Here is a 12,514-nt window from a genome sequence, read left to right as displayed (position 1 = left end):
TGGAGCTGGTAAGCGACCTGACCACAGATGCATTCTTGGCCGCCCTGCGTCGATTCTTAAGCAGACTTGGGAAGTGCCAAACTATTCATTGCGACAATGCAACGAACTTTGTGGGTGCAAGCAACCAGCTTAAAGAATTAGAAGACTCTATATTCAGCTTAAAGGCAAGTGCTCTGATCACGAATCATTGCAACAAAAAGCAAGTGGATTTTAAATTCATTCCTCCCAGGGCTCCATCGTTTGGCGGCCTCTGGGCAGCGGCGGTAAAATCAGCAAAAAAGCTGTTGATAACAACCACGAACACAGCCTCATTGACATTTGAAGAACTAAACACAGTGATAATCGAAATTGAAGCAATTCTCTATTCTCGACCCATCACTCCAATGTCAAATGATCCCACTAATACAATGAACCATTGACAACGCCTCCTGACGTCAATACTGATCATCAAGGAAGAACATTGGTCAAGCGCTGGGAATTGGTATCGCGCCTAAAGTATTTATTCTGGAAACAGTGGTCTACAGAATACCTCCAAGAATTGCAAGCTCGGCATAAATGGAAGACCGCTTCACCAAACGTACCTGAAGGATTATTAGTTTTGGTTAAGGAAGACAACCTTCCTGTAATGAAGTGGCCAATGGGTCGCATCATTAAGACATATCCTGGACAGGACAACCACGTACGAGTGGTTGACGTTAAGACAGCATCTGGCGTATACAAGCGCCCGATCACTCGTGTAGCGCCGCTCTTTCCAGAAGATGTGGCAATCAAACGTTCCCAAAACGTGATCAGCGACACCACGGAGATTGATGAGCCACCCACACAGCGAACAACTAAATTGTCACCTACATTAACATCAACATTAGTGGTGCTGTTGCTCCTGCTTCCATTAGCATTGTCACAGTCAATAAATGTGGCACAATTCGCAAACAAGCCTGGAATATTCTATGAGAAACTTGGAACATCAAGAATAGCAACGTCTGAGTGGACCATGATCGTATACTAAGACATAGACCCATATTGGAAGGATATGCAACTAATGTCTGCTGGAATTTCAGAGTTACGATACATGTGCCCTGAACTAAAAAATGTTCCGGCATGTAACTCCATAGTTCAACACTTTCAACAGGTGCATAACGAGCTACAAGCAGGAAGCGTTTTAATGAAAAACTCTCGAAAACGCAGATCGCCGCTGGACATCATAGGAAATGTAGCAAACAGTCTTTTTGGTGTTCTCGACGCAAAATACGCAGAATAGATGACTCAAGTAATTGAGAAAGTGAAAACCAATGAAGACTTTCTACTACATCTGCTCCAAAACCAAACATGAATTGTCGACGCGACAATAAACGTAGTCAGAAAAGACAAAGTAACAACTGATACTCGCCTAAAAATTTTGGAACAGCATATGGCTACTATCAACCGAGAAAGAGGGTCATATCACAGCGATCATCTGACTCAAGCGTACTTAGGACTAATAACACAATTAACCCTGCTCACAACAGCTCTTAAACGAATGAAGTCCGACATATCTGATGTCCTAATCGGTATTCATCATCGGAGAATAAGCTCCACGTTGGTGTCTCCCGAGCACAAGATCAAATGCTGCCGGTCACAACGAAGGAGGTGATTCAACTATACAGAATCATGCGAGCCGAAGAAACCCCGACTGCAAAACACGTTATCTTCAAGCTGACGCTACCGCTGGTCTCAACAGCTCCGCTCGAAGTTTTCAGCATCATCCCAATTCCGTTTTGGGATTCAACAAGCTGGAGTCTTTTTGACCTCAGAACCACCATAGTAGCGGTGAACATCCACCGAGACCAGTTCATGGGCACTACCCAAGAGGAATTCCGACGTTGTCTTAAAGTACACAACGAGGAGTTCATCTGCTTTGACCATCAGACGATCTTCAATGTGGACAATTGCTGTGAGTTTCAACTGTTTAACAATAAAACAGAAACACTGTGTCAGGTAACACACACAAAGGCTGACACGGTGTGGCTAAAAACTCAGCATCCAAATAAATGGATCTTCGCAACGCATTCTACAACTAAACTTCAAGCAGTATGCAACGGAGTTCCGTCAACAATAACACTGGAAGGAACTGGTATACTCTCCATGTCCCCTGGTTGCACTGCTCGCAATACTGAGGTAAGCATCAGCACCTTCAGCACCACAATCAGCGAAGTAAAATCGACTTACACTCGGTTTGGTGACGTGAGCCCACCGGGGACATCATCCTCGCCACCAATGTGGCAACTGAAGAACCAGACATCAGACTTTCTTCAAGAACTTGGTGATCTACGCCAGCAACTATCAACCATCAATCATCACGAGCTGCCACACCATCTCACCACCGTGCAGCACCATCAACTCGCTGCTTATGCAACCCTAGCAATATCATTTCTATTGATCATTTACCGGGAGAAGTATCAACTATGGAAACCAAGGCCATCAAAGGCTTTGAGGAAGAGTAGCCAGGCAAATTTTAAGCGCACTGGGATAACCGCTTCAGGAGATGAAAAAGTGATGAACCAAGTGCGCTGCTATAATTGCTCATCACATGGCTTCGTCGTGTCCCGCACCTAAGCGGGAGAAGGGATCGTGTTTCCAGTGTGGATCCATGTGAAGGTGACCAGGTGAAGGATTGCCAACAGATGCCTATGCCAACCCAGCGATCCGTGGCTACAACCAGCAACCCGCCGATGGACGACAGAGAGGAGAATAATACTTTTGTTCCTATTGTTAATCAGGTAGGGGTATATTTTGACACTGATATAAAACGCAGGTATGAAATTAAATTTCTTGCCTTCAGTATTAACATACTCTCGAGTACTTATGTATGCGGATGATGTTAAAATCTGTGTCCAGTACAAGGACATTTCATTTAATTCTCGCTTGCAATCCGATCTCAATAGCTTTCAGTCATGGTGTTGTGCAAACTTGTCACACCTTAATGCCTCGAAATGCAAAGTTATGACATTTCATCGTTCTAGCACTTTGTTGGCTCCCTACACCCTATTTGGGGGTTCTCTTGAGAGAATTACCCTGGTGGATGATCTGGGTGTTATGTTAGACCCCAAGTTAAAGTTTTCCGAACACATTTCTACCATGGTAAATAAGGCCATGGGCATGCTTGGGTTTATAAAGAGGTGGTCAAAGGAATTTGACGACCCCTATATAACAAAGACTCTCTATACCTCGCTTGTTCGTCCGATCTTAGAATACGGCTCCTGTGTATGGTGCCCTCAGTACAAAGTACACCAGGACCGTATAGAATCAGTACAGAAAAACTTTTTACTCTTTGCTCTGCGGGGCCTTAACTGGGATGCGGGTGTAAGACTCCCATCTTACTCTAGTAGACTATTATTAGTAAACCTCCCATCCTTAGTTAACCGTAGAAAAATGCTTGGTGTGATATTTATGCACGACTTGATCAGGGGTGACATAGACAGCCCTGATCTGTTGAGCCGCATAAACATCACGATTCCTATTAGACTTGCTAGAAATTTTATACCGTTGTTCCTTCCACTTTGTAGATCAAATTATTCCTTGCATGAACCATTTAGGGTCTTATGCTCGGATTATAATTCCCTCTACCATATTATATCCAACACTAATTCTCTTCCTCTTATTAAATTATTAATCCTTACACACCTTTCTATTAATTAGTAACTGTGGTGGTATTTGTATTTTGATTGCATGCTTAGTTTCTTAGTAAGTTTAGTGCTAATTTTCCTCGAATGTTAGTCTTATATCTATCTTTCTTGCATGTTCGCGTTTGGTTCGGCTACGCACCGCGCGTCATGCAGCGCCCCTCGGTCGGTCGGGCGGGAGGAGGGCTGCGTTTTGCCTGGGATCCGCGCGTAACAGCCTTCTGCTGGTGTCACACGGGCCACTTGACGGTGCAGTAACTGCATCGCCTCTTGAAAGATGCAGTCATTGCATGTCAACGTCCAAGAATAAAATCAAGCATTGTCAGCAGAAGAGTGAAAAGTATTTTGAAAGGAATCACAAAAATCATATTGTGTTCTTGGAAAGCGATTTCGTTGTAATGAGAAACATTGACACCACAATATTTACAAATAAAAAATTTGTTCCGAAGTACAGGGGTCCGTACATCATCAAAAAGGTATTGCCGAACGACAGATATGTGTTAAATGACATTGAAATTCTAACAATTCTAACCTCGACCGTAATTACTGCGTGTCCATCGTGGCTAAGATCTTGTCAAAAGATCAGCCGACAATTCCTACGTTTATTTAGCGAAGGCCGAACCCATCGGGTGAGTGAAATTGTACCCCAACTGCCGGCCAACAGAAAATTAAAGTTCGTTTCTTTTTAAAAACCTAACCATAGGTTTGGCCGTACGTAATACCGTACGAAACGCCGGTCGTAGTGCCGCAAGCCGTACCCACTACAGTCTCGTCACCTTGCCACACATATAAGTATCCATTGTACCGATCGACTACAGTATGTGTTAGCCGTCTTCGCCCCCAAATCTTCTTTCGGCGTGGCGTCTGCATACATGTGAGCATCACTGTATTTACCGCAGGGTGTACCGGCGTGGGTCCACACACATACAAGCCTTGCTCGGCCTACACCAGTGAAAAACGGTCGATGGGCTTATATCTACGCGTGCAGTGACATAAATATGTATGTGTGAAGTTGACAATTCCCTCTTCAGAGACTTTCGTCATTGCTAAGTCGCTTACGCCGCCCGCATACGAACAGTTACGCTAAAGGAGAAGACAATTACCGGTGCCGTTATACTGTTTGCGTTTCTGATGAAGTCATTCGGTGTCTCGATCATGATGGCTATGCCCATGCATTTCGTCATATTAGAATAATACTTTGGAACCCCACTATTTTACTGACCCTAGGATTAACATTAAAAGTAAGTGATAACCTCTGAACGTCTGCTATATGTGAATTCAAAATTTTACGCGAGTCGAAGCGACATTAAAGGTTCCATGCCTCGACCGTAAACTTCCCAGCCGTACTGTAACGCTGACCAATCCAATTGTTCACGTGTTTGTTTCGTTCTGCTCTTTCGCAAGCAATGTAACTTTCTGCAACTCCGCATCTATCGACAACCGAACTTATGATTGGGATTACCCCACAAGCAATTCCTGTACGCTTTAAAGATGCAAGTTAACGTACCCAATTCTATTGAGCTCTTATACGAGTTGTAAACAATCTTTGGCTTTCCAAAACGAAAACAATTTCAATCTTGGGCCTCCGCCTAATTGATTTCTAAGATGAACAATCTCAAGGGCTCCCGCCCTCTCACTCCCGGCTTTCTGCAGATCCTGCACTTTAGGCATTTTACAGTTCTCTCTTTGGATGACGAAATCCAATACTCGGGACGGCGAAATCAATTGAAATGTTTATAGAAAAACTATTCCCGAAAGAGATCAACGATGCAAAGATCAGAAAGCTCAAGTCAGTCTTGATCCAGAGGCGACACCGCAAAGTCGAGCTAAAAATGAAGATCGCGCAAACCCTTTGTGACCCTCTACTTAAATCTATATCTGTGAACTTAGAAGTAAAATAAAAACTTTTTAAAAACGCAATCCGCTACCGCAGTTATTTAATTGGCACCCAACGTGGGGCGACGTTGTATAAAAAGCACCGAATAATAAAAGTGTTGCGTCGTGCCGAAACCCGAAGGACAATTAATTAATGGAATAAATCCTTCAAATATAAAAACGCGTAGTGACTGTGAGATATTAGATAAGAAAAAGTAAGATAAAAAGGAAACCAACCGGAGCTTAGGGTGTGCAAAAATAAATACAAAAAAAGCTAATCAACACAATTCAAAAATACAAAAAAACCAAAGTTTTTAAACAAAACCAACCAAAACAAAACACAAAGAAAGTGAAACTATCAGCTAAACCAAAGAAGGAAGACCCCCAGAAGACCCAGTTAAACAACAAAGAAATTTAAGAAGGAAGACCCGTTCGAAGACCTGTCAGCCAAATCAAGAAGGAAGACCCGTTCGAAGATCTGTCAGCCAAACTAAGAAGGAAGGCCCTAAGAAGGACGACCCCTACCGGATAGTTCGTGAGCAAAAGTTGTAGTAATAAATATATAAGTGCAATTAGGTTTAAGCACAGCGGTGGTCAAGATTATAAAACCAAACATATAAGAAAAATTTAAGGTGGATCAACTAACTTTAGAGTTTGAAAAACTAAAAATGATTAACTCACAGACAAGGACCGATCTCACTGCAGATCTGGTCAAACAATTGATAGCACTTCAAATTTCACAAGTACAGGAGCAAATAGTAAATTTGAAACAACAAATAGAAACTAAATCCGATCAGGTATCAGATTATCAGGCAGAAACAATAGACGAGACAATAAAAGATGACACCACATTAAAGGTAATAGAATCCCTACCAATTTTCAATGGTGGATTAAACCAATAAGTAGGATAGAGGTGTAGCAAGGTAATAATTAGTGAGGCATTCAACTAGTATTTAAAATAGCATACAGCGCGCATTGGTATTTACCGCACCATCGATACACTCGGCGGGAAATACCAATAGTGAGATATCGGAAAAGAAACATCGATAATAGAGTAAGTGCACTTTGTAAATGGCGATTGTGGGAGACAGACGCGCAGCTTATAAAAAAGAGTTATATCAAATCGCCGGGCTTGTGTTTTTATACCTAGACAGTTCACCCACGCACCGATGTTGGTCACTACAATTCCCGGGTTAGACGGCCTACAGAGGGAAGCTGCAGAAACTGCAGTGAAATTATATAAGAAAGGAAGTAAGCAATATTCTATAACCTTAACAATTTTGAGAAACAAAATAACAGGACCAGCACATGACGCACTGACCAACCACGGGACAGTTTTAAATTTTGATGCCATACTTTCACGACTTGACTTTGTTTACAGTGACAAGAGACCAATTTACATAATAGAACAGGAGTTAAGCGTTCTCCGACAAGGGAACCTTTCAATTATAGATTTCTGTAACGAGGTTAACAAGAAAATGACCTCATTCGCTTCTAGCTCTTGCTTAAGCCGGTTGTGTTTTTTTCTTGCTCCCGCATTCTCCGCCCTTTGCCTAAATATCATACAACATTGTTGTGACTTTGTTTTGATATATTATCGCATCTCTTTAATTTGATTCTACTTTGTGTTAACCACCAGTGTTTTGTTAGTAAACAAGTGTTTAATATAAATTCAATATTGCAATCGTAACGCATCGGACTCGTGCAGGCAATTTGTTATTGTTTTTTTTGCTCAGTCTGCTTTTCGTTATCGCTTCTTCGGTGTGCACTGTTCTCGCGCATCAGCGTTTGCATCGCCCACACTCTCTCGTGAGCATAAACGGGACTGCTCGCATTGTTGCTCTCACTCTCTCTGGATTGCTTATACTCTCCCTCTCTGTGGACTTTTCTTTTGTGTCTCTGCTTTGGTGAGTTTACTGCTCGTTTTCTGCACTTCGTTGGATCATCTGCTTTGAATTATTGCTGCTGCAGCTGATTGTCTGGCTCGCTCTGCTGTCTGCTCTCCTACTTTACCTGCGATCTAACTCCGCTCTTTTATTATTCGTGCACAGTGATTCTACTGCTGTCAATAATGGCAATCGTTTGTAGTGCAAAGAAATGTGAATTCGGTGGTGTTATCATTGGTGATTCATTTCTTAGCTGCTGGCTGTGCGACAATTTTGCCCACATAAAATGTGCTGGTGGTGGAAATTTTGGCCGGCTGAATGATCTAATCTCGAAACGCATGGGCCTGTCTTGGTCATGTCTGGCTTGTCGGGAGATTGAGGCCGAAATGCGCACATTTATGAGACAGACTCGAACTGGGTTTCTGGATGTCCGGAAACAATTTGTTGCTCTCAACGAGAATTTTCTTGCCCTTGAATCACAGTTTCTTGGGCTCAAACTCTTGAGCGAATCGCCTAGACGGAAAATTCCGCATAATGATACCAATCTCTTGCAATCTAATCCGATTGGTACGCCTGCCTCCCACCTTAATCCATTGGCAGCATTTCCGTGTAGTCATGCCACGTAGTCATGTCTGTAAATCCGCCAACGGTGGCTCCGGAGTTCTTTACACCGAACAATGTGGCCGTCACTTCTGTCGCGGTGAGTACTCCTAGTGCGGGTGTGCTGGTTGCTGACGACGTCTTGCCAACTCCTGCTCCAATTCCTGCTCCAATTCCTGTTCCAATTCCTGCTCCAATTCCTGCTCCAATTCCTGCTCCAATTTCTGCTCCAATTCCTGCTACAACCATTGCTGCCAATTCCTCTGCCCTTGGACCGAGATCTCTTTTAGGAGTGGCTCCACCATCTCGATCTCTCTCGGGACTTCAACTTAGAGCAGTGGTCCCTCGGAAAGCAATATTTGTTTCTCGTCTTATTCCTGGGGCTACAACGCAGGACGGTAAGCCACATCTTTCCTCTAAACTTAACGCTTCGCCTGATGATATAGTTGTTTATAGTTACATATAAACATAAGCGCAAAATATCATCCTTTAAAATTATTCTCCCTGATTCTTTACTATTCAGTTCTCTAGAACCGTCAATATGGCCTGAGCATACAATTAAGCATGAATTCCTTCACAAAGATTCGAACCCGAGTCCCAGAATTACCGAATCTGCTCCTCCAAAAAACTGAAGTACCATTTTTCTATTCACTATCAGAACGTTCGCAGTTTGTTGGGCAAACTGCGTCAAATTCATACTTATGCGTCTTTTGATTTCGATGCCATCGCGTTTACGCGAAACCTGGCTTAACTCTTCTATCAATGATCATGAAATTTTCATTGATAGTTACACTATTTATAGAATGGACCGCCTATCTTTTGCAGGTGGGGTTCCGATTGCAGTCAAATCTATTTTATCATCTGAGTTATTCCCATTCAATAACATCCATGGAATTGAATTTGTTGCAGTCGAAGTTCGTGTTGGCTCGGCATTTTTCTATTTAACCTGCTCTTACATTCCTCCCAGGTCTGATGCTGAGCTTTACTTACACCACCTCTCAGCAATTAATATTGTTGTTTCTGCATTAGGGTGCCATGATCGAATTATTGTCATGGGGGACTTTAACCTCCCATTTCTTTCTTGGCTGCCTTGTGATAACGCTAACCTGTTGTTTCCCAATTGCCATAATGACTTTATCAATGGGCTAACGGATAGTTCCCTTGTCCAAATTAATGCCGTTAAAAACATGAGGGACAGACTTCTTGACCTCGTTTTTGTTAACGATGGTTCTCTTGCTACGGTATCTAGAGCAAGTCCAATATCTCTCCCTGAAGATCCTTACCATCCAACTTTGTTGATATCACTGGAGTGTACACAATCTGGATGTGTTGACAGTTCCATGGCTCCTTGTCACATAAAGTGTTTTCGCAAAACAAACTTTATCGATTTAAATCTACACCTCTCGCGTGTTGATTGGTCGTTTCTTTATTCATTACCGAACATAGATGCAACTGTTAACTCGTTTTATAGTTCTATTTACTCCGCCCTAAATACGTTTGTTCCAGATATCACTGTACCTGTATCGTCCAAGCCTCCTTGGTTCTCCAAGTATTTATCATACTTAAAAAATAATAAATCCCGGCTCTATAAAAAGTACCAGAAGTCGGGCTCCACGTTGGCCTTAGCTCTATACTCCTCCGCTCGCTCTCTATTCCTTGCCGTCAATAGTCAGTGTTATAATCATTACCTTTCACAATGTAGTAGAAACTTTCGTAGTGATCCTAAAAAATTATATTCGTTCGTTAACTCTAAGCGCAAGTCAAACGGTTTTCCTCCGTCCCTTCATTACCAGAACAAAACAGAAGCTTCTGCTGTTGGTATTGCAAATTTATTCGCTAACTTTTTCCAAACAACGTACTCGTCTCATATTTACAACGCATCCACTCCGTATCCGTACCAGCTACCTCAAGCTAACAGCATTTTTCTGCCCTTTTTCGAGGAAAGCGTTGTTCTGGAAGGTTTGTCATCTATGGACATGTCGTTCTCTGCGGGTCCAGATAAGGTACCAAGTTGCATCTTAAAACACTGTGCCCAGTCCCTTTGCAAACCCTTGACCTTTCTCTTCAACCTCTCCTTGGAACAGTCTTGTCTCCCAGTAATTTGGAATGAGTCCTATATCATTCCGCTTCACAAAAAAGGTTCAAGATCAAACATTGAAAACTATCGTGGTATCGCAAAGCTTTCCGCCATCCCGAAGCTTCTTGAGTTCCTGGTCACCCGGCAACTGCAACATCTTTGTTGCAGCTTGATATCTCCGTCGCAACACGGTTTTTTCAGTCATCGTTCAACATCGACTAACCTTCTTGAGTTTTCTAACCTAATCCACCGTGGTTTTCAAATTGGTTCGCAGACGGATGTATGTAGTTTTTACTGACTTCAGCAAGGCATTCGATTCTGTGAACCATGCTCTGCTTATTCACAAGCTCTCTTTATTAGGGTTCCCAACGAATCTTCTAGATTGGATTTTGTCCTATCTCTCTAACCGCACTCAACGTGTTTTGTTTTCTAACGTGTTGTCAAATACTGTAAATGTTACTTCAGGTGTGCCACAGGGAAGTCATCTGGGCCCGCTTCTGTTCATTTTATTTGTGAATGACCTTCCTCAAGTTATAACATACTCTACTACACTAATGTATGCTGATGATGTCAAAATCTGTCTTTCTTACTCTGATTGGTATTTGCACACACGCCTTCAACTTGATCTAAGTGAACTACTACTGTGGTGTTCAACTAATCTTCGTTTTCTGAACCTTTCCAAATGCAAACTTATGACATTTTACCGTCGCGCTCCTCATTTTGTCCCATATGTTCTAGGAAATCATGTCCTTGAACGAATTTCGAGTTCAAATGACCTCGGAGTCCTTTTTGATCATAAGATGTGTTTTAACACCCATATAGCTGCAACTGTAAATAAAGCTAAGGGTGTTTTAGCGTTCATCAAGCGTTGGTCCAAGGAGTTTGACGACCCGTACGTTACGAAACAACTGTACATCTCGTTAGTACGTCCTATATTGGAGTATTGTTCTTGTGTGTGGAGCCCGCAGTATAAAAAACAGCAGGCTGTTATTGAATCCGTGCAAAAGCAATTTTTAATTTTTGCCCTTCGGAACTTTAACTGGGACTCAGGTAGAATCTTGCCACCCTACCGGTCTAGGCTAAATCTTATTGACCTGCCGTCGTTGCACCATCGCAGAATATGCAATGGCGTAATGTTCGTGCACAAGCTCCTTCTTGGGACTGTTGACTCCCAAACTCTCTTGGGTCAGATTGACTTGGCCGTTCCATCTAGACCTACCCGTACTTTTAGGCCTATCCGTCTACCCATATGTAGGTCTAATTATGCTGATCATGAACCTTTTAGGGTTTTATGCCATAATTATAACTCCCTCTGTCAAACCCTATCCCCTGAACTGTCTCTTAAACTAATTGCATGCAATATTTATAATCATTTAAATTTAGCTAACTTTTAACTTATCTTTTTCCGCCTTTAGTAACTAAGTACCATTATTAACAGATAATTGTTAATTTAATAAATAAATAAATAAAATAAAATAAATAATAAATAAGACAATAATGACTCACGGAAAAGACAGTGAAATCACGAAAGAATCAAATAAGAAAATTAGAGACAATGCCTTACGCATTTTTGTCACTGGCATAAACGGCGGCATTGCAGAAATCCTATTTTCATTGAATCCCCCAGATTTACCGAATGCCTTGGCAAAGGTACAGCAATTGCAATCAAATAACATTCGGGCCCAATTTGCCTACCAATTCAGTGGCCCCAGAAATTCAGGGAATAATAATTACAATACATTAAGATTCAACCAACGACAACCAAGGACTAATAGGACTAATAGTTCACCATTCGACCAAAAAAGGGATTTTCAGAGGAATAACATGTCATGGGGACAATCCTATTTCTTGGGTAATAGACAACAAAATCAGGCCCCAGAACCAATGGATGTAGACGAATCAATACAAATCCAGAACCGACAGAACAGCACTCAATACAGGGGAAATAATAATAATAATAATAATAGATATTATCGGGAGAATACTAATGGTTATTATCAGAGAAATAATAACAACTATAACATAGCTCAGCAATTTTGAGCAAACGTAGTACCGAACAATCAATCTAACGCAAAACCAGCACAAAAACGAAAATCAATTGAAACGCCGGAACAATCGGCTAATAAAGCCATGCGGATAAATAACATTGAAGAGGAAAATTTTTTAGATCAGCCCCCGAAGTAGGTCTGTCCCACTTAAAAAGAATAGATAAAAAACTAAACAAAGAATTAAAAGTTTTGATAGATACGGGAGCAACTTCCTGTTATATAAAAAAGGAAATTTACGAAAATAAAAAAGAAGTATCAATTTATAAGAAAGTTGCTACAGTAAATGGGTTTTCGATAATTAAATATTTCTATAATATAACTATTTGTAATACAAAACAAGTGTTTTACGAAATAGATAGAATAGAGTAT

The sequence above is a fragment of the Drosophila persimilis genome, unplaced genomic scaffold (genome assembly GCF_003286085.1).
Source record: "Drosophila persimilis strain 14011-0111.01,24,50 unplaced genomic scaffold, DperRS2 tig00000622-arrow-arrow-pilon, whole genome shotgun sequence".
In the NCBI taxonomy this organism is placed as follows: Eukaryota; Metazoa; Arthropoda; class Insecta; order Diptera; family Drosophilidae; genus Drosophila; species Drosophila persimilis.
The sequence above is the reverse complement of the archived record's forward strand: the minus strand, read 5'-3'. Positions refer to the sequence as shown.